Source organism: Onychomys torridus, chromosome 3 (assembly GCF_903995425.1).
Source record: "Onychomys torridus chromosome 3, mOncTor1.1, whole genome shotgun sequence".
Classification (NCBI taxonomy): domain Eukaryota; kingdom Metazoa; phylum Chordata; class Mammalia; order Rodentia; family Cricetidae; genus Onychomys; species Onychomys torridus.
Window position 1 is genome coordinate 13,192,241 of NC_050445.1, and position 22,850 is coordinate 13,215,090.

The 22,850-nt window shown below is 49.9% G+C and overlaps 1 protein-coding gene across 4 annotated transcripts in view; it reads left to right on the plus strand.

The window, feature by feature from the left end:
• Positions 1 to 19,867: 19,867 nt before the first annotated feature.
• Adcyap1r1 (ADCYAP receptor type I) overlaps positions 19,868 to 22,850 on the plus strand; it is a 52,713-nt gene continuing 49,730 nt past the window's right edge. For 2 of the 4 annotated variants that reach the window (XM_036182583.1, XM_036182584.1), the window contains exon 1: positions 19,869 to 20,498. The gene's annotated coding sequence lies outside the window, so the exon portion shown is untranslated. Of the gene's footprint in view, positions 20,499 to 22,850 lie in introns of all 4 variants that reach the window. The other 2 variants (XM_036182586.1, XM_036182585.1) reach the window with 2 other exon arrangements.

Genomic DNA, 22,850 nt, shown 5'->3' on the forward strand with positions numbered 1-22,850 from the left:
TTGACATAAAGCTAGCCAGCACAGACGCTGTCAACAGATTCCTATTTCTCATGTTATGTATTTGCCTAAATGTTTTCAGATAGGTGCACTGAGGTTAAGACATAGGAGTAACTTGTTCAAGATTACTTTGGTACACCGGCTAGAAACCCCAGTGTAGGTTTCTACATCATAGCCTGGCGTCTCCCAGCTGCCCCAGAGAACTCCATCTTCCTGCCTGATGATTCGATTCCAACAGCTCTGTTTTACAGAATAATTTTATTGTCCTCATTATGCATTTCAATATTCTAAACCACCTCCCATCTGCTTTGGAGGCAGGCAGAGGAAACATTATAAACACATATATACCATCATTATGTTCCCCTTGGTCATTCAACTCTGGCATCTGCTCCCTTGTGCAAGGGAGTAAAGAAAGATGAATCTGAGCATAGGTTTCTCAAGGTCATAATCAGTGTGAGGATGGAGGCAGAGGCGATAGGCCCTGGGCTCAACCTCAGGGGAAGATAGGTAGTCATGCCCTCCTGTGCCCTGTAGGTAGTGTGGTTGACTGCAGGCCAGTGGTGTTCTGTATCATCCCTGCCTTTCATCAGAGTGCTATAGATTCACTGACATTTAGCAGCTGTGATCTTTGGCAAGTTTGCTAATTGTCTGTGCCTCAGTGTCCTCCTTGACAGTGTGATAATAAAAGCAGCCCTCTTTGCCTGAGGCTTGGACCTTGGAGCCCTGGCTGGGTCTGTTGCAGGCAGAGGTCTGTCACAGAAAAGAAGAGCCTAGGTAGGAACTCAACTCTTCACTCTATCCTAGGACCTTGGGCAGGCCTGTGCATTGTCTGAGACATTGCTTTGTTGCATCTGTAGGAGTGCTAGTTTGGGTAAATGTGTAACAGGCATAGCCCTCTGCCTGCCACGTTAGAGAATTCAGAGAGTGTCAGTTTCCCTCCACAGTAAGACAGGCAGGCTAAGGTGGATCTCTGTGAGTTCGAGGCCAGCCTGGTCTACAAAGCAAGATCCAGGACAGGAACCAAAATTACACAGAGAAATCCTGTCTCGAAAAACAAAAAAACAAACAAACAAACAAACAAACAAACAAAAGGCTACCCTGAGCATCATGATAAGATCATCTTTTCAGTTATGAGAGAATATTAGAAGTGATGGGAGCAGCTGAGGAGGCCAGTCTGGCACAGAGGAAAATTTTACTTTTATCCACTCACCCATTTTCTGGATATGATCTATGTCTGTTCCCTGGTTGGTACCCTGGGGTAGGCAGGTATGTCCTTAATGTTCCTGCCCACAAGAGTTTCTACGCTGAGGGAAACAGGGTACAGACATACAAAGGCTTGTCTATTGTGTGGAGGCACCAGAGGTTGAGGCCTGAAGTACAGATCCAGTGATGTTAGAATGTCACATTGATTGAAAGGCATCTTGAGTGGAAGGAATACCTGGGAACCCAGGGCCAGAAGACCACGAGAGTATGGAGGGTAACGTTGTGGCAAGTTGTGTATTGACTGCATCCGTTGGACACACCATTCAATGAGCTCAACACTCTTCCTGGGGAGTCTCCTTTCCTGGAACAAAAATCCAGAGCTCCATTAAAGTAGCAACCAACTACTCTAGTTCTGAAATGGAGACCAAACCTTACTGGTTTCTACCACACAGGTGAATAGTAGGTGCAAACTCAAACTCTCTGCAGGACCCTGGAGGTTTAGAGAGGCCAGCAGGAAGCCTGAACAAGGCTAGCAGAGGCCAAAAGGCTTCTAGGAGCAGGGGATGCTAGAAGAGGAGAAAGCCTCCCCCAAGAATGCTGAGGTTGCTCATCCACATCTCATGGCAGATGCAAGCAGGGAGCTTCTTCATATTATGTCTCACTAAAGAGACAGGCCTCTTCTCAGGCACAAGGCTGACATGTTTTGTTTTCCCCAGATGGGGATAATCAGCCTGTTTGGGAGCAGGGCTGACAGCTCCAGCAGGCTCGGTCTGGGGGCGGGAGGCCCCGGGCTGCAGGCAGCTCCCAGCTCTCTAGGGAGCAGAGGCTGCTTCTGTGACAACCTCCAGAGGGTGGGGATCTCTGTTGGCACCACAGAGAGGGCTGTGGAGTAATTTAGCTCCGCTATGTGAACCCTGAGAATCAGCCCAGATCCTCTTCCCATTTAATTTATGCCTGAGTGTCAGAGCAGAAGAACATCAAGCCAGCCTTCCCCAGTTCCACTGGAAGAGAGCTGAGCATTTTCAGATCTTGTGCAGGAAGGTTGAGTCTGGCTGTCCTCTCCACTTCTTTGCGAAGATTAGTATACTGTCCTGTCCCTTACTGAGGTCCCCACTCATACCAGCTCCCCAGCCCTCAGCCTCCAGTCTCACATCCCAACTTTTCACTAGGGTCTGTGGAAGGTTCTTTCTTGGTTCAGGTTCTTGGGGGTGAGGGGAGCAAAAGTTCCTACCACTCAAGGGGACTCCTAGACAAGCCTGCTGGGCTAGGGCCCTGGTTTGATGATCAGCATTTCTGAGCACTGGCCTAGGAAGAGATTTGTATCTTGTCCCAAGACAGAACTCAGCCACTGTGACACTAGCCTTTCAGTGATATTCACCCTGAGGATAATGGGTCCTTTCCACGTGGGTCCCTAGAGGCCTCAGGAGACCCAACATCTGCAGATGGCAATGGGCTCTTTTTCTATTTTCTTCTCATGCTGTCCCCCACCTTCAATTACAGGAGACTGTAACAGCAAGGTCAGCCTTTTTGAGGGGCTTCCTCTCTTGTCCCATCAATAAGCCCTCCCGGTTCTAAGACCCAGCCAGCTCAGGTTTGACTTTCCTCCCCACCTTGTCCCAGCACCCCCTTTTCTGGGTCCCCAGCCAGATTGTACCTTACATATCTGTGTTTGCTCATTGGTTCCCTGTACACTATAGGTTGGAGTCTCCCTCAGTCTCCAGCTGTTCCATTTTATCTGTTCCTGGGAGCAAGTTTAATAAGGACCTTTAATAGAGTCGGGGCTCATATCAGGGGAAAACCTGCACGTATATGCCTAGGCCCATGAGTTTCTCTATCTGTGTACCTGGCCATTAGGGGCCAGGATGAGGCAGAGCTCTGACTTTGTCCTCAGCTCCTCAACACCCACCCTCAGTGGGTTGGTGATCTGGGCTCTGCATCTCAGTTCCCCCATCTATCTTGTGGTTGCATGCCTGTGGGGCCCCAGCCGTATGTACACAAGGTTGTGGTCCCCAAGAAATGCACCTCTGGGACCCTGGGCCATCTGTCTTCTGCAGCCTTGTGGAACAGCTTTCTTCCTCTGTGGTCTCCCTGGCAACGCAGAGCCACCTGCCAAGCCTGCTGCCGGGGCCTGGTGCCCGAGCCGATCTTTAGTGCCACACAGAGATGGCTGATGGCAGGAGCCAGGGTGAGGCTCAGCCTTCCCAGCTGTCGCAGTGAGCAAATCAGACAAAGGCTGAGTTGCTGGGGGTGGGGCACTAGGGCCAGGGGTCCTGGGAAAGTAGCTTTGAGGCCCTGGCTGTACCTCTCCCACTTCATTCTGCTGATACTGCCCTGACAGTGACCCTTGCTTTCCAAAACAGTCTCTGTGAGGTTTCACTACCCGGACTCCACATTTCGCTATCTACCAAAAAAGGGAGCAAATCCTCTATCCCTCTAGTTTATTGACTGAAGACAAGAATGGAGCTTAGATATCACAGCCCTACAGAATGGACGCCTTCAGGTAGCTAGTGGCCTTTGGACAGCTGCCCAAACTGGCCTACAGGTCTTTGGAGGGTGCTGATCTCATGTACATTTATTAGCAAATATCTCCAAGACCCTTAGGTCTAAGGTCCAGAAGTCACTGTGACCCTTACTCCATGATTCTGGAAGGCATTCCTTCCCAGAGCTAGGTTTGCCCTTGAAGTCTCTCCACAAGACCACCAGGTTCTGGTGGCTAGCATCTATCTTGGCTTCAGGTCATAGGCACTCCATTAAGGACACCATTGTTTCCCTGTCTTGAGAGAACAGGATATTAGAGCTGCCCCTGGGAAAGGAGTCCAAAAGAAGCATTTGTGTCCGAGAGAGCCCTGGGGATGCTGTTTCTGTCTGTGGACAGCTGGGCAGATCAAGGCCAGGGAAGGAGAGACCATTATACTACAGCAGACTCCCAGGTTCAGAGCAAAGATCCAGGTACTTCTATCTAGGCAGGCCTGGGTAGCAGTAGAAATGGCTAATTGCAGAGGGGGTTCTCTTGGGACTAGGCAACTATCACCAAACAGCAAGATCCACAAGGGCAGGTTGCCCTCAGCCCCTCATCGCCCCTTTATGTGAAAGAAAGATGCCCTTTTTCCCTAGGCTTGACTTTATGGTAAGTGGACTCCATTCACTTACACCTCCACAGGCTATAATTGAACCTGAATTGCTAGCGTTGCAGCCTGCCAAGCAGGAACTGAAGAGCAGCAACTCCTTGACCAAATACTAGAAAATCCAGGGGCAATTCCAGGCTGGTCTCATGGGGAGCTTTTGTTGACATTGAGCCTGAGACCCAGAGGCCAGAGCAAGGACTTCAGTTCCTTCAACAAACACTAATTGAGATCCCCTGCCTTTGCAAAGGCTTGAATCAAGACAGAGAAGGTCCCTGTGGTCTTGGTGCTTGTGCTACATAGAGAAGAGACTAGAATAATACCATGGGAGATGGGCAGGGAGATGGACAGTGAGCACATGGCTACAATAGATGTGGCATGAGGAGACTCATCTGGCAAGACACTCAGAGCTTTAAGCGGTAACCCTCCTAAGAAAATGTTTCTACTTCGGCATGGACAGCTTGGCCATGTTTCCCTGCCCCCCCATGAGGTCTTGGAACTTACACAGCTCATCCCCTTGCTGGGCAGAGACTTCCAATGCACTAATTGCAAGCTGCCATCTGAGCCTGATTTCCAAGTAGCATTTGGGCCTGGGAAGTGAGATGGGAGCAGTTTCTGGAACTCTGGGCACTATTCACAGAGGCTCCTGTAAGTCTTAGCATACAGATGGAAGGCCAAGGCTGTTGAGTGAGTGGTATATGAAGGAACCTTAAACCAAACCCATCAAACACCCTCATTTTGCAGACAGAACCAGAGTCCCGGAGAGCAACTGTAATAATGTGATGAACCAAAATGTAGGGTGGTTGATTCCATCTTGTCCTTGAGGAAAATTGTCCCCTTAGCACATCACACTTAGAGTTGCACATCTTGGTTGCATGTGCACATGTCTTCTCTGACTCAATACCTTCTTCTCCACAGGCCATCAGCAAATCCACCCTGGGTGTTAGCTAATGACCTGAAGGCCCTCTTTACCGAAGATATCTTGGTAGACCATTGGTCTTTGAGCCCCAGAAGCACAGACAAAGCATGGCAGAATCTCAGCAGAAGCCTTCCTATTGGCAGCCCCCACCCCGGCCAGCCAGCCTCCATAGGTATAAGTAATGGGTGGTAGATCCCTAACCCCCAGCAGAAGTCATAGGAATCAGATTTCAGAAACCCGTGCAAAAGAATGGATTTTCTTACTGTGCACACTCTTTCATTTCCTGTGTTTGCCCCCAAAGGGCTTTTCCATCGACAAAGCACTTGCTTCTGTAGGCAGTGCAGTTGATGAGAAGCTGCTGATGGTGAGATTAGCGATGGGGACAGGGAGAACCTGAAGAGCTGGGGTGGCAGTACTAATGAAGGGGTGGGAAAGCCCAATCCAGCCCCAGGCAGACAGGAATGGGCCAGCTAGAAGAGGAAACCAGGTGGGACTGCACCAGGAACCGAGGAGCCCCGAGTACTTTGTCAAACCAGAATCCAGTCTCTATGTATAAGTAGTGCTCCAAGGAAATGGTGTGTGTTCAGCTAAACTACAAGTAATAACTTTGAATAAATATAGTCAGACAAAAGGAAGGACTTTCTGGCTACCAAATGAATGAGTTTTTTAGGTCACTTGTCTATACTGAAGAGGCCTCCTCTTACTTATCTGGGGTCACTCGGCATAGCCCTTCTTAGGAACAAGGGCTACCTAGCTCTTGGGAATCAAGGATGAGCTTCATGCCTGTAGGATTTAACTGGAGGAAGCCCTACATCACAGATGCCCTGCCTTGGGCATCCCTCAGGCTGTCTCACTCCCAAAGGCTTCCAATGAGCCTGAACTATGCCCACCACCATCACCACTCCCCATGCATTCCTACCTCACTTCTCTGTCCTTGCCTCTGAGCTCCTCTCTTAGCTGCTTACCTTTCCTTCGTGCCATGCTCCGAGCTCCACTCTGAAGCCCTTCACTCAACATCTGTACTCTCTAGGTGGTCCCGTTGCCCTCTGAGGCTCTCTGCCAACAATGCTTAGCTACACTCCATGTCTCACTGTGAATCCATCCACCTTCTCCACAGGACCCACACAGATCTCCTAAGCCTCTTTTCCCAGCCTGCAGGCTCCATTTCTGTGAATGGCAGTGCCCTTTCTTGCTATTCACACCTAGATGCTCCTGAACCTTTTGGATCCCTCAACTTTCCTTAGGCTTCCCAGGGCCTGCTGATCCCTCACTGATGCCTGCTGAGCCCCTGCAGGTTCTGACTCACCCTTCCCCCTCCCCACCACTGCCACCATGGCCAGGCCTCCATTCCCAGAGGAAGTGATTCAGCACTCAGACTCTGCAACCAGCTATGTGCCTACTGCCTGTGCAGCTTTGGGTGAGTTAATTAGCCTCTCCGGGACACAGCTTCCTCATTGTATAAATCAAAGATAAGAATGATATATCCCTTCTGTACTTGTGAAAAATCAAGTGGTCCATGTAAAACAGGCTTGTGCGTAGAGGTAGGAACCTGTTAATCAGGGTTATCTCTGGCCATTCACTGCTGCCCCGTAGAAACATGGGGGCTACAATGAAGCCATATATATATAAATCAAAACATCTAGCAGCTGTATTAAGAGGAAATTCACGGAATTAGTTTAATGGTATATTTTATTTAGCCTACTAAATTCAAAATATTATTTCAAAATTCTATCAGCAAAAATATGACTGACCTATTTTGCCTTCTTTCTCATGTGCCAAGTCTGAAATCCAGCATTTATTTATTTTACATTCCCGTCACATCTCCATTTGAACAAGCCATGTGTAGAATGTTCACATATCATATGTGCCTAGTGGTAAAGGCACTGGCCAGCAGGAGTGTGAACAATCACCTTGTATCATGGTTCCTCCACAGCAGACTTGCTCAACCACTGGAAATGGCCAATATGACTTCCCACCACATTGAAGACAACGTCCCAGCCCTTCACTGGGGCTGACAGTGTCACCACATTTGGCCTGGCTTGCAGAGGGCATCACCCCCATTCTCCTCCACCACTCGCTGCAGGCCTTGCAGCCTCCTCATTCATTATGGGACAGGCCAAGTTCATTCTCTCCATCTGTGCACAGAGAACTTGGTGTGCTTCTTCCTCTGACCTTGCACCCTGGCAGGTGACCCAGCGAGGGAGATGACAGAGTACAGGAGGACACAGGAGCCTTAGTTCGAGACCTTCCTTAAAGGAGGAAAGCCAGAGTTGGGTGACTCCTTCAAGTTCCTTGAGTTGTGTCAATATATCCCAGTATGGGCTAATTGACAGCCAGCCTTTGAAGGACCTCTCAACTCAAGGATCTTGGTAGTGACCACAGTTCAGGCACTTGGAGAATATTCTTCAGTGGGGTGAGGTTGACCAGTCTCTACCCTGGGGAACAATAACAGTAGAAGAAGGGGGAGGGGCAGAAGAACTAGTATGCATCAGGATGGGGTTATGTGAAGCTAGTTTCACTAGCAACCTCTTGCCTTGGTAGGGCAAGAGAACCATAGTTCTCTTGATGTATAGATGGGATCAACAAAACCACATGGCTAGTTGTCAGGGTAAAAGGTGATAGAATAGGCTGAATGCCTATGAGCGTGCAGCATAGGTTGGTGCTTGCGACAGGCCAGCAGCTGCAGCGACGGGACTCACAGACTGGCCCTGGGCAAAGGGATCCTTCCCAAAGAGACATGTGGAGTCCACTTCCTGGTAGCCTATGCCCAGGTCAGCTGTAGTGCCTAGAAAAGTTCCTGAGAGTCTAGATGGCCGTGGGGGTGTAGGCCAAAGAAAAAAGGCTATTGTCTGTCACTCTAGAGCCCATTCCTGCTGAGAGGACAATGTATGTCCTATCTGGCGTCCCTGCCATGTTCCCTGTGGCCATTGCCATGGGCTGACTGGGCAGTGGCTAGGTGTCATCACTTTTTCTCATCAGTAGGCAGTAGCAGGAGGTGTGGGAGGCACTGTGGGGGACAGGCTCTGACTTCAAGCCTCTTCTCTCTGTTCTTCCACCCTGAGCCATCTCTCCACTCCAGTGTTTCAGTCATCCACCCAAGTAGCCCCACTCTTAGCTGCCTGTGAGAATCTATTGGGGAATTTTAAGAAAACCCCAATGCCTCAAGTCCCTTCTGTCAGAACCTGTATTGTGCCGGTTACCAGAATTCTGAAATAGTCTTGTGCTGCCAGGGTGGAGAACCCCTGACTTGTTTCTAACCCCAGGCTTGCTCTTCCAACTTGAATCTCTTTTCTGAGTTTCTCACTTCCTCCTGTGATATCTCTTCCTGGGCTTCCCTTAGGGTGTCTCAAACCCATCTGCCTCAAGTCCTGTTCCTAATCCACGTGAAGCTGTTTCTCCCTTCAGGCTCCCTTCAATGAATGTGTCCACCAGGTACACAATAATGCAGCTTGGTGTCAGCCATAGACTGCCATGTTCAACCTCTCTATGCTTCATGGCTTATCCATCCTTTGAAGGTTTGCTTCCTCAGTAGTAACAGTGAACAGCGGTGTCAGAATGCAAGAGAAGCGGACTGCTTCCTTGCATGCTAATCCAAGGTGACTCACGTGTAAGCCAGACCCTTCTCAAGAAGTAGCTTTCTCTTCCTCACAGGGTTACGCTGGTTTGTACTATCACACTTCTCTTCCAGTCGGTAGGGAGGAGAGAGCAAATGGCATATCCATGATTCTCCCTTCAAAAGAATAGACTGGATGTTGTTTACATCCCAGTGCCCCAAATTCAATCACACGCTCACGCAGCCAGGCTGTTCTCCTTAGACAGCCTCCCGTTTCTCCATCTCTCTCTCCTTCTTCAGTCTTTGTCCGATGCAGCCAGTCTTCTGGCTCTGTTCTCTGCACCCTCCGGCCTCCTTTCTTCCTTGCATCGTGGGTAATACCATCAAAATGCAAGTGAGATCTGGCCTTCTTCTTGACCACTTCCCACTGCTCTGAGGATAAGCCCTGACCATGCATTCGAGCCCTAGGGCTCAAACTCAGTCCAACCCCATTGGCTGGCTCTCTCATGGTCTGGGTGCACTGGGTCTCATGCATGCTGTTGCTTTTCTCTGTGGCCTGTGCTTTTGTTTTCTCTATTATAGTCCCCCTGCCCCACATTATTCCTTAACTTGTCCTTTAAATCTAAGATCTGCCAACTCCTGGGGACACGTCCCTGACATCTGGCTGAGATCAGAGTGCTCTGCTTCCCAGTGTCAGCATTCTAGTTGTGTTCCACTAAGAGGTTAATAATTGCTTAAATTCTGTGCATCCCATTTGAGCAAACGGCCCAGGAGGAATGGATCACTGCGATTTCAGTGTGCCTCCGTGACTAGCCCTTGGAAATCCTCACTAACACTACTTGCTGCATGAATTATGAGGAGCAACTGTAAGGAGTGACACCCGGGCTCCCAACTCCCCAAGAATGCAAATGAGGTACATTTGTAGAGGAGGAGCATTGGGAAGCAAGGAGACAGCAGGCTCTTGTATTCAACATGGTAATGTGGCCGGGAAGTATCCCAGAATTTGCTGTGCTCATATGGGCTGCTATAAACATGGGAGTCCGGACCTCTGGAGGGATATCCTGCCTGGATCAATGGACTATCTGGATTAAGGAACTAGAAAAAATAGAAGCTGCCAAAAATGTTGTATAATCATCATTAACTTGATTAGACTGATAGACACCTAGGAAATTAGTTGGACACACCTCCGGGTGTGAGAGTGAGGATGTTTCCAGAGGTACTTGATATGTGGGATACAAAGCGATGTAGGAGAGAATCACCTTGACCATGAGTGGTACCATCTACTAGTGTGGGGACCTGGATAGAACCAAAGAGGAAGAAGGAGGCATCCAGCTAATGCACAGAGTGCACAGTGCAGCCACTCCCTGCCTTTCCCCTCCCTCCTCCCTCCTCCCTCTCTCCCCTTCTTGGTCACCAGGAGGTAAGTGACTTTGCTCCTCCTCATACCATGGTGTTCAGCCTCACCACAGCCTAGAGGAAAACAAAGATAGCAGACATGGATGGATAGCGCTGGAACCACAAACCTGGGGAAATTGTTTCTCCCTTAGGTACCTTTCCAAGTTTTGTTCCCCCCCAGAACAACGCCTATGACTAATATAGGTTCCTGTGCTATGTCAACTTTGAAGGGGAAAAGTCCTACCTACCCACCTTCCTCTGGTGACCTCAATGCTGTTCTGAAATTCCAACTTTGAGTCCTTACTTTTCCCAAGTTGCTTGGAGGCAGGTGGTAGGATCATGTTGCCTAAACAGGGCTGAGGACTCTCTCTTTGCACATCCTTCAGGATGACCTCTGTGTAGTTCTCAATGAGTAGAGGCAGGCTGTGTTAGAAATGTTTGAGGGTGTTTTAAATTTCACGGTGACTAGCTATGGCAACTGGGATTTAGAGCCAGAGACACACTGAACATTGGCTAGGACAGCCTGACAATAGAAGGACTCAACTCACATGCCTTCCTTGCTGTCCTTGCTGACCAGTGAATGTGAGATGATACAGCTGAAGCAATGTGGTTGGCAGCACGAACTCAGCTTAGACAGAAAGTCTCTTTGCCACCATTCATGAGGCCACATCTGCATACATCTCACTTGTCATGCAGAGAAAGTGGTTCTCACTGGAGAGATGTTTAGGAAGGCTGCTGAGGTGATAAAGGTGTTCCTGATGATCCGCATGCTCTATGGCCACATGTACCATGTGAGGCTGGCCATGCTATTCCTTTGTTGTAAAACTAGGGCAGTCATTTCTCATTTCTCCTCCTGAACAGTTGGAGAGCCAAGAGTCTTTGGGTCCTCTTCTCCTTTCTAGACAGGACCCCTTGAGCTTGTGGGCATGAGAATGTTAGTTAGTCAAGGTCCCAAGGAGGAGGTCTTGAAGTTTCCACTGCAGCCATATTGAAGAGAAGAGGACAGCTTCTCCCTACCTTGGTGATGGCAGAAGATTCAGAATCCCTCCTAGAAATTCTCTGGGCTCAATAAGGAAGAGAAAGAAAGCTGAGGAACCTGCATGAGATGTGTGAATTGCATGGTCCATTCAGTACATTCGTCCCTATCTGACTCTATTTACCAAAATTATCAAGGTCAGTGTTCCATTCCCAACACTAGGTGAGTCACTGATTGGCTTCTAGAAATGGACTTGACTGAGGTGCTGAGGGAGTGAAGAAAACATGAACACATAAATATATAGGGAAGCTGGAATTGGGTGGTCTGGGCTCTCAAATGGAGAAACCCCAGTACCCCAGAATCTTGCATGTTTAGTATACAGAACTGACATAGAGAGGCAGAGTCATTGCATTCAGCTGAACAGGAGATGAGGTTATTACAAGGAGGCAGGGTTTATGGCAAATATAGTTTATATTTATCCAACAGCTGGATCAAGGAGGCAGGTGTAGCTAATCTCAGTAGGAGCAGTCTCTGTAGAAGAGCAGTGTTCAGGGTGTAAACATCTGTGGGGAGAAAACTATGGTGGACATTTTCTGCACACACTATCACCATCTACTTGTGGACCAGAAAGGAAGGCTTTACCATTTTTCTTCTTGCCCTGAGTCGTGCCCATGGCAGGGGAAGGAGAATTTGCCATTTCCCAAAGGGTCTGAGAGTAGGGTCTTGTCATGGCTGTGCTCACGCCAACAGCACCCATTCACTCAGGACTTTGATCCCTACAGAGTGGTTACCTCCTGGTCACTCACCAATTCTATCATCATCTGCATCTTCACGTCTAACAAGGATGACTCTGTCCCCATCATCTATATCTTGACTCTGGGTGGGACTAGCATCTGCCTACCGTCCTCCTTTAGACTCTTTCTGGACAGATTCTGGAAGGACCTTTGGCATAGAGCTACTTCTGGAATCACACACACACACACCAGGGCAGGATGAGTCCCTCTGAGGAGCAGGGAGAGGGAGTAAGGGCAAGGGCTTTGCAGCTGCAAGTTTCTAGAAGCCAGTAGGTCTCAGGGAACAAACAGTTCTTTAAGAAGAGTCCTGTCTTCAGAGAGAGCTCTATGGAGGTGGGTGAGATACAGAGATGCCTACTGAAGAATGCTGGGAGACTCTGAGTAGGGTCAGAGCTCTGTCCTGGATGAAGATTTTATGACCTGAGCCAAGGCTCTCTCTAAAGCAGGGATTAGAGGCCAATCTGAGAAAGGGTAAGGGGACAGGCTGGGCTGGACCACAGTATTGGCTGGCTTGAGAAGGTTCTGGGGTCTTATACTCAATGCTTTTTGTGCACTCCCACCATCTTTTCCTGGCTCAGGGTTTCTACCCTCCAGGCTCCTTGGTGTCACTGGCCTTGGCTTTACTTCTCTCGTACTCAAGGCACAGCTACATTCTCCTTAGTGTTTGGGATTTGAGTGAAACAGAAAACCTTCAGAACCTGAGGCTCTCTGCAGACTGAATCTGCAGACTATCCCGATCAGGGAAGGAGAGGGCAGCGCTGGGGTCTGGGGTTCTGCCAGCACTGGCAGCTGGATGAGCAGCTGTAATGGGATTAGGACCAGCCATGCCCACCTCCCTCCCCCAGTAGCCTGATTAGGATGCTGTGTCAGCTCTGCTGACTGGACCAGGCAGCTCTTTGTCCCTCTGCCAGTGCCTAGCAACCCTCACAGGGGAGCCCTTTCCCACCGTTGTTCTGTCCACTAGCCCGGCCCTAGGCTCAGAGCACACACAAGTGCCACTTGCCTTTTTTTTTTTTTTTTTTTTTGACACGGAAAGGGAGCCAGCTGGTCAGATGGTCTCTCCAGATCCTCCCATGATTCAGTTCCGAGTTTCTTCTGAAAGTCTAGGCTTCCTTTCCAAGAGTCCTGCATCCTATCAGCGATGTTCAGGTAGAGAGTTTCATTATGGAATCCCTGAGTCGAGTGGGTCTATTCTCTAGAAAGCCCCAAACTCCAGGATTGTAGTGCAGGGGTCTCAGATTGGTGGGCTGGACTCTAGGACTTGGTGAGTGTGTTGGAGAGGAATGATCTGGAAATGGAGTCTGTGGCTGTGGGTCAGGGGACACAGCTAAGAGATGCTGGAAACAGAAACTTCCTGTCATTCTCTTGGAACTGTACTTTCTGAATGTGCAGAGGGAAAGTAGGAGTCAGTCTCTGGCTTAACAGTGCCCAGCTGCCCAAGCTGGGGCTGGAGAAATGAGTAAAGAAAGACTTGGTCCTCAGGCAGCTTGTGATGGCTTAGGGGAGACATGTCTTATAGGAAGGGACAGATGGTGTGTCGTGTGTTTACTGAGAGGGCTGTGGAGGAAAAGGGCGGGCCTGGTGTGGCTGTGCATTAACTCTAGTATTGCTGAGAAGGAGGGGGATCCCAGGTCTAGCCTGGGCTAAGTAGGGAGAGCCTGTCAAAAGCAAGCAAGCAAGCAACAACAACAACAAAAACAAAAGCAAACAAATTGATGAAAACAGTATGAAAAATGAAAATGAGCAAGCAAGCGAAACATTTACCCTATGCTAAGCATCACTCCAAGACTATATATATATATTTTGCACACACACTTATAGATTTTCACAACAGCCTTAAAGACTCAATACTTTTATTTAGCTCTGCTTTCTGGGTAAGGGAATAGAGGCACAGAAAGTTAAACAACCTTGTAGGAATGGCAGTTTGAACCCTGAAGACTGAAGCTGAAGTCTCTGCCTTGCCAGTACTGCTAACCTCAGTGAGTCAAGAAGAGATGACAGGGTTCATGATGGCAGGGCCATGGGGACTGAGGAAGAGGAGGGGGATGCATGAGGAGATCTGGGGAAAGGGTGATGGGTAGATGTGTCCCTCAGAGAGTGGGCTGGTGGCTCCTTCCAACAACAAGGATGGTAGAGGTAGCCTGAGGGCAGGAGGAGAGCTTCCCACTGGGGACCTGGTGGAAGTAGCAGTCTCCAAGAGCTACTGTGACTAGGGTGTGTCTCTGCTCACCTTCAGACAACATTCTTCTGTGACCTTTCCTTCCAGACAACTGCAGATGAGGTCCCCCATTCTGTAGAAGTATCCTCAAGACACAAAGAAGCAGCCAAAGAGATAGCCTAATTAGGAATAACTAAAAACACCCCTCTCTGTGGCAGTCATCCCAGGGAGAAACAGACCTAGGACTGATTTCCCCGAGGAACCTGAACAGAAGTGCAAGAGTGAGGAAGTAGTTGGATGTTTTTGAGTCCCCTTGCACATCTGTCCCCTGCTAGACAGAATCAGTGTCGGTGACATTAGGGTTGAACTGAGTGGGCAGGCAGCATCTTTGCTCAAAGGACTTGGTTTCTCTGAGACTTGGTTTCTTCACCTGCATATATGATCACCATGTCCCTAACCAATAAAGCTTGACCAGCTCATGATGACAGCACAGAACCTGTCATTTAAGCTCCTTGTCAACAATGTTGCATATGTTGTTTTAGCCTTATCATTTGTGGCTCTGGACAGGTTGATGTAGTTTTTTTCCTGTCTTGAGCTTTGGACTCCCCACCAAGGTACAATGGAGATGGTGGTTGGCGACTCACTTAGAATCAGCACAGAGTGGATGCCAAACACTGGAGGCACAGCCAGATAGGCACAGGCTCTAACTTCAGGAAGCTGCTATAGAGAGCTGCTGAGCCCCAGTCCAGCCCTCACACTCCAGGCTGCAGACAATGGGGACTGCAATAGGTTGAATTTTAAGTACCCACAGTTCCTGCCCCTGGTATGAAATATCATATAATTCCACCCTCCTGAGTGTGGACAGGACTCGTAAGTACGGTGCATTTTTGCTTTCCTGATTGGAGCTCTTAGGAGGCACAGGGGAAGGAATCTTGCTGATGTTACTAAATCTGTTCCCCCAATGAGTTGCCTTTAAGTTTAGGAACAGAGAATTTCCTCCAAAAGAGCCTGAGCCAATTAGATGAATCCTTTAAAAGAGAGATGGAGGACAGAGAGGCAGAAAAACTCTGAGGGTTACAGTATCATGACGGGTCTCAACAGCACATGGTGACTAATCTCTAAAAGCTAAGGCCCAAGTTCTACAACCAAAAGCAATTGAATTCTGCCAACAGATCGGGATGAGATCCCAGGTCTCCACTGAGCTGCTGGGCCTGGTCTCTTTTTGATTGCTGCCTTATAGCATCTTGAATAGAACTCCCTGTCCAGTCTCTGAATGCATGGAACTTGTGACACATGCCAGCTAGCCAGGTATATTATCTCAAGTCACTAAGTTTACAGTAACATTTTGCACAGCTCTAGAAAATCAAAACTATATAGACTCTATCTTGAATATTTCCAAGGCTTGGTCTAGGTCATACCCTTCCTGTCAGCTCAGGTCTAGGGCCCAGGCACCTTATGAATTTCTTGCAGACAGTTCTTCTATATGCTACAGCAAAGAATTATTTTTATCAGCTGCCAAACTGTTCCCAAAGTTGGTCATCAAATAACCTTTTATTTGCTCTACTTTTAATATAATTATCAGCATCATTTGCATGATACCAAGTCAGGTCTCAGCCTGTCATAGGCCCTACATTATCTGAACTACTTTTTCTGGGAACGGCTTTATTCATGCCTCATGCAGACTGCCTCCTCCCACATGCATTATCTGCAATTCCCACACCTCTGTGCCTGCCTGTGGAGGCCCTTTATTAGAGCCAGGGCTGGTGTGGGGTTGGGGCATACTGTATTTATAGAGTAGTCAAGACAGACTCTAGGAAGCTTCGGGAGCAGCAAATGGAAGCTGGTTTTAATGTGGTATCTGCAAGGAGGGAGTAGACAGAGGTGATGCATGAATCTATTGTGACAGAACCTAGAGCAGGCCAGGGGTAGCAGACCTGCGCCTAGCTGAGAGTAGGGTATGTGCAAATGGTCTTTAAATACGTGTGTGGCCATTTTATAGCATAGGTTGGAAGGGTCCCTTTTGCAAGCAAAGAGGCTGTGCACAAACTCCAGATGTGAAGAAAACAGGAGGGGATGGAGGGATGAGAAAAGAATCCTATGGAGAGAGAAGAGATAGTGTGAAAATAGAAATATTTCATTCTCCATCAACTATGGGCTCTCAGAACATTTGACTCCCATGAGTAACCAGCTGAATCCCTGGGGAAGGCACTACAGAAGGTGAATGGGAAATGTCACTCACTTTCTGACAAGAATTGCCTAAGAGTGATGAAGCTATCCCTCTTCAGACAGGCTCTGCTGTCTGCCTGAGATCCCTCAGGAGGGAATATCTCTATCCCAGAGGAGAAGATGTATATTCAGAGCACGAATCTGTGTGTGGTACCACTCACTGGATCATCTGTAACCACACCTCTGGGGATGTATACTGTGCCAGAAAGTGCAATGAGTATGTATAGTTATCTGTGCACTCATCTGGGCAGGACAGAGGATTTGCATATCTATGCACACAGATCAGAGAGCTGTAGATCAGCACACAGGTCTCTTGCTTTTCCTGTCCATTTCAAAGAATTATTTCTCTCATCCAGTCCACCCCAACATCCATACTTTCCAACTTCCTAGATGCATATGTTCTTATCTAAGAGTTGGGGAGGCACAGGGCTGGTAGCTCTGAGGCCTGCTCTGCCAGCAGCTGTGATGACTTGTAAATGAAGTATCATTTCTGATCCCAAATCTTATGAAAGGGGGTTCCAAATTTTTTTTGCCCCTGGTTCCCACCTGCCCCTAGTTCCAAATAGTCTTTGCCTCACTCATCTGTATCCACTGCTGGGCCCTGGAATGGGTGGGGGACAGAGAGAACTTAAGCCTAGCCTCTGAGGGGTGCCTAGGACCTCTGAAGATGGCCTTCCATCCTCCTTGACTCCCTGTAGCTGCTGAGATATGTCAAGGGATTTCAAGTACATCAAGGCCACAGTCTGCACAGCATGGCTCTAGGCAGAGAACTAACATACATTTCCTTGTTTTTTTTTTTCAGGGCATCTCAAGGTCTAGGGACCAGGTCCACCAGGTCCCTGCTCTGGTTGTATGAGCAGGCCGCTTTGGGAGGTTTCCGCACAAGGCATGGGGAGGGCTTCTCACAATGCTCTAGAATACTCGGGCAGTAGTATGTTAAAACACCCTAGGGAGCTTTCAAAAAACACTCCTACCCAAGCCTCTCCACAGACCAATTATCTAATTATCTGCGGTGGTGAGGCCTGGGCAGGGGTGTTTCTTTCAAAGGTTGCAGAGAGATTCTGTGGAGAAGAGCTAAAAAGGGTCCTTTCTCTAGCAGAAAGTGCCAGGAATCTGGAACAGCCTTGGGTCTACAGAAGGAGGGCACACCAGAAATGTCAGCTCTCCACCACGAGACACCTGTGTTCTGGAAGGTGCAGCTCATGTCTGAGTGGCGCCAGGCCTGGGCTAGAGTCACGGAAGGAACGGCTGCCCAGGAGAGATGAATGCTGGGTAGGGTGGCCTGGCATCCATCTCCCTCAACCCCTCATCTCAGGAAATCAAATTAAAACCCATATTTTTCAGTTGCTGCCTGCCCAGCTGGCTGGCTGGCTTGTGGAGAGGGATGAGGCAATGAGCTTCTCAGGGTAGGGAACAATGGGTGTGGAGGCCCCTCATTCTCCTACTCTGGGAGGGAAGGTACCTCAAGAAGGCTCTGGGAGACCATTGCCATAGTGGATCTTTAGCATAGAGATAATGAGAAATCCTGGCTCTGTTCTTGAGGATGCTTAGTTTGGGTGTAGTTATTATGCATCGGACCATGTTAGGAGTACCAGAGACAAATGCCTGTGTCAGGCACAGAGTAACATAGGGCACAGAAGCTCATCCTGTCCTTATGATGGAGGGGGTAGCTCAGAAGACCCTCCTCTGCTGGGGCATGGTGTTTGGTCTGGTGAGAAAGTCATCTTCATGTCCCTGGGAAGTGAATCAACTAAGAAAAAGCACCACTTTGGGATGACTTCAGACATACCTGGCTGGGTGTGTCATGTTTTCCATCCACACTCTGCCCTTATGAGATCTATTTAGGCTGGGTATAAGTAGAACCAGAGGCCTGACTGCCCAATCAGTCTGTGGGGCACTCACCTTCAGACCATTAGGCTGTGAGGCAAAGGGAGAACAGGTGTGTGTGTGTGTGTGTGTGTGTGTGTGTGTGTGTGTGTGTGTGTGTGTATGAGCACCTCACTTCCTTCTACACAGCTGGCTGCTTGGACAGAGGGAGATGCACACCATAACTCCCTTGTCCAACACTGTGATGTACACCTGGTAACAAAGAACAGAGAGCAGGGTTCTGGGTCCCAGATACAGATGTGAAGAACCAAGAATGTAATAACCGAGGAACTGGATGCACAACTTCAGAGTGGCAGGACTCCCACAGGGGACTCTGACTATCACCATTTCCAGAGTGAACTGCTCTACTGTAGGTGATCCCATCTCTGTTCCATGTATCCCCTAGTGCCAATGTCCTGCATTTCATGCTTCACTTCCTGTCTGGAGGCTCCCAACAGCCATGTCTTCCCCTGTATGTCTCACTGTTTACAGAGTACTTCCACAGGTGACATATCATTTGATTGTTCCTGCAGCAGGACTGGAGGCTGGGTAGAGAAGCTGACTCCCGGCTTGAGAAAAAAGACTAGAAAGAGATGCAGTGCATTCCAGAGGGTGCTTTTGCTGACACCTGCTTAGCACCTGGCTGTGCTCTTTCTAGAGGGGACCCAACCACTCTTGGTAGAGAAGACTGGTAATCTTCACTTCCCTTCCTCTGGAACATGGCCTGAAAGGAACACAAGCTAGTGCCAGCCAACAGTGAGGTGAGGGGCCAGTGCTTACTGGGCAACCAGGGGGCTATCATGGATGTGCTGTTTGTATTGAGGGCACTTCACATATCTTTCTGGGACATTAGGTTGCTCCTTATTCTGAGCCTTATTGTTTTCATTTACAAAATGGGGTCTTATGTGTTAGCATTCTGTATGGCTCTCATCCATGGTTCTTCTCTGTGTCCCAGACCTTTTATCTTCAGCTAGACTGACCTTTCCAAAGAAAGGCTCGAGTCTTTTCTCCTTTCTTCCTCCTTGGGGATTCCTCAGAAGGCACTCTGTACCCCGGTGAATGGACTCACAGGGAGGGTGGCCTAGAACTTACCCGAATGGGCAACAGCAGACATGGTTGTAGGCTGAGTGATGGGGATTCAGAGAACTCACAGGATGCTCTGACTAGGGACAGTTACAACTGACTGGGTGTGGCAGGACAGTTGGCTCTGTGCCTTAGCCTGCCCAGTTCTGCTCATTAAACTTCCAAACCGTACCAGGATAAGGTCGAGCAGACCACGCTACAATAGTAATTTGTTCAGCATCATAGATTGAAGCTAGTGCAAGCCTACTACTGGCACACAGACTGTCCTTACTCAGTGTTGTTCTCAAGACACCAGAAATAGGAACTGTGATTCCATAGTGCAGGTGAAGAAGTCGAAGCTCAGAAATGTCGGGCCACATGCCCAAACTCACAGAGCTGGCAGGGTAGTCTCATTTAAGAGACCTCCTATAAGCACCATCACTTCTATAGTGGCTATAGGGTGTTCTCATTTGAGGATATCCAGACAGGCACTTGCAATCCAACCCTTGCAGACCCGGACTGTGGGAGGAGAAAGGCCCAAGGTTGGCAGAGGAGGCTTGGGACAGGGTGAGGAGAGGGAGAGGGCTTTCCCTCCAGGATGTTTTGCGGTTGGACAGAAAGGTGGAGAGTCCTGAGGAAGGATCAACTCAGCCCGGAAGCTCTGCGACAGAACTGGGAAAGGGGGGCTGTTACCTCCGCCTCCGCGCCCCGAGTCTCTGCCGCAGCTCCGGCTTGTGTCAGTGCGGTGGTCCTCATCCAGCTCCCCATCTCTGCCCCGGGCCTGACCCCGCCCCCAGGCGCTCATTGGCCTGCACCCCACCCCCCAGCCCGCGAGGTCCGCTGGGGAGGCGGTGGTCTGTCGCCTCCCTCAACCCCGGGCCTGGCTGCGCAGCAGAGGCGGCGCCTCTCCCGCAGGACAGAGCGGGCCGCGCGGTGCAGAGCGGACGAAAGCAGACGTGGGGCTCCTGGCTCCCATCCCCGGAGGTGACTGGCAGGCCACTCTAGACTAGCGTGGTCCCCGTGTGCACATACGCGCACACGCCGCGGCGCAGGGACACACAGACCCAGCTGCCCGCGGCCACACGCACTCGGAGACCAGGCTCGGCGCGCGCTCCGCGGCTCACACGCTCCAGCCAGTGCAGCGCCGGGCACGGACTCGCGGGCTACGCGCCCTCCTGCATCTTCCGTCCCGGCGTCCTGCAGCCGGCTCTGCTCTGCGGCCAGCAGGTAAGGGTCATCTCCGACCTGTCCCTCCGCTCCGCAGCACACGCCCAGCTCCAGACGCTTCTCTTCTCCGGCGGGGCCCTTGGACCCCTCCTCCAGTCCAGAGGTCTCCTGGAGCCGCCTGATCTGCCGATCCAGAGCAGGCGAGGGCCAGCGCCGGGCACAGCGCCGGAGCCCAACCTCTCTCGCGGCTGTGGGCTGCCTACGCTTCTCTCTGCCCCATCTAAGTGTCTGGGACCGTGGCTTGGGGCTATCATCCCTGTAAACCACTCAGTGGGGGATCGGCCTAGCTTTCTTAGCCTTTTCTGGTGCCAGAAAAGGACATTCAGGGGTAGGAATGACTCTGCGGTCAGAGGGACCCCAAGAGATCTATCTCCTTGTCTCCAGGGCGGACCAATGCGCCTACGCGGATTTGGAAGAGGGATGTTGGAGGGTCCTTTGGGAGACTCGGTTCCACAGTCTGCGGGGTATTTGAGGGGTAGGCAAGCTATGTGCTGGGGATGAAGGTAGGGTAGGAACCAGTTTAGTTTGTCTCCCAGTGGAGATAGATAACCTTTGGAATGTTTAAGAAAAGGATAGTCCAACGATTTTTCCCGCGGCGCAGAAAGGTTGAATGAGAGATGCTTGGGCTTTGGTGGTCTAACAAGGAAACGCCCTACAGGGCCTGTGGGAGAAAATTGTTGCTGGAAGTGGGGTTGCTGAAGTGGGTCCACCCCAGACCCCTGCTGACTGTTTTAAAGGCCCGCAGTAGGTAGTTACTGGGAGCCAGACCATATCACCAGCAAGAGCATGGCAGGTTTAGGGGTCTGAGGGACCAGGCACTAGTGCATGGAACTAGATCTTCAGAAGCAAGCACACAGGAAGGGGACAGTGATGGCATTTCACTTGCTGCTAGGGAGTGGAGCATCAATTCTACATGGAGCTCAGAGCCTCTGGACCATCTTGGCCTGAGAGTAAGTAGGTCTTGGTAATTCTTCAGTCCATCTCAGGGCTGGTGTATGTGGCTACTTTTCTTTACTTCAGGCTATGTGTCCCGTAACCCTTCACTCTCCACACAAAAAGAGAAACGGGCCTCTCTTGGGATTTTTCTATGGCAGCTCAGGTGCATTTCCTTGGGGGTATGTGGGAGTTAAGAGCCCATACAGAGCATGTGGAGGGCAGTTTGCCCTGGGGCTGCAGTTGAACTGAGGCAGGCCATTCTGAAGGTCAAGCTGGTGGCTGGAAGGTGGCTGTGGGCATAGGAAGAGGATGGGGTACCATGATTGGGCCTTTTGGGGGCCTAGGGATATCAAGTAGCTCTAGGTTTGTTCAGGAGGCCCTGGGATGCAATTGGTGTGGTGAGCAGGTGAGGGTGGAGGAGCCCCCATTCCCAAGTGCAGGCCTAGGACTCCTGCTCTTCACTGACCTTGGAGAGAACAGGCAAAGGCCCCAGTCTGGACATAAGCCAAAATCTGAACACACAAATTCAAGACAGGACATGCTGGAGCTGGCCTTGAGCCCGATCTCCTGACCAATCCATCAACAAGTGTGTGTGGTGTGACTAGGAATCAGATGCAGGATACGGTTCCTTCTGCTTTCTGCCATCAGTGGTGGCTCATGGGTGGTGGGGCATCTGTCCTGAGGTCTCTGAGGGCCTGTCTGTCTCTGTGTAGTGAGGAACATATCTGTTGGAGGACCTTTTCCTGCCCTCCCGAGCCTGGGCCAGGCTAAAGCCTGCATTCCCATTTTGTGCATGTCTCAGGCTAGCAGGGGGCTGATTGGGGAAGCACTTGGGAGCCCTTGCTTTTTGTTTTGTTTTGTTTTGTTTTCACACGGTCACCTCTCTGTCATGCTTCTACTTTCGGATACTCATTCCTTCCGTTTGTACTGAATGGTAGAATGTACTCAGTGCATGTTTATAGATCAGAACACAGGTGAAGTTCCAGAAAGGACAGGAGATAGGGCCACAAGGTGGCTTTCTCACTGAGAAGGTGGCCTGGCAGGGATGCATTTCATTGCCCAGGAATGGCACTGAGTAAGTAGAGGACCCTGTGCTGCCTGCCAAATGGCAGGGGTGCTCGATGCAGTGTGAGAACTTCACTCAGGACCAGGAACACAGTGCTCATCTGTGAGCCACCCATTGTGGAGCTGACCCTGAGGGGACTGAAAAGGAGCAGAGGATGTGTGTGAGCAGAGCTGTGATGCTCCAGATAGGGGATATGAGGGCCTTTTACCCTGGAAGGCCTAGAGGCCTCAGAAACTGCCTGCCACTTCTGTATAGCAGGAACTGGGCTTCTACGCCTGAACAGATTGGACCTCATGGTCCAGCTGCCTGGCAACATGGAGGCAGGAAAACCCTTAGCTGTGATGTGTTTG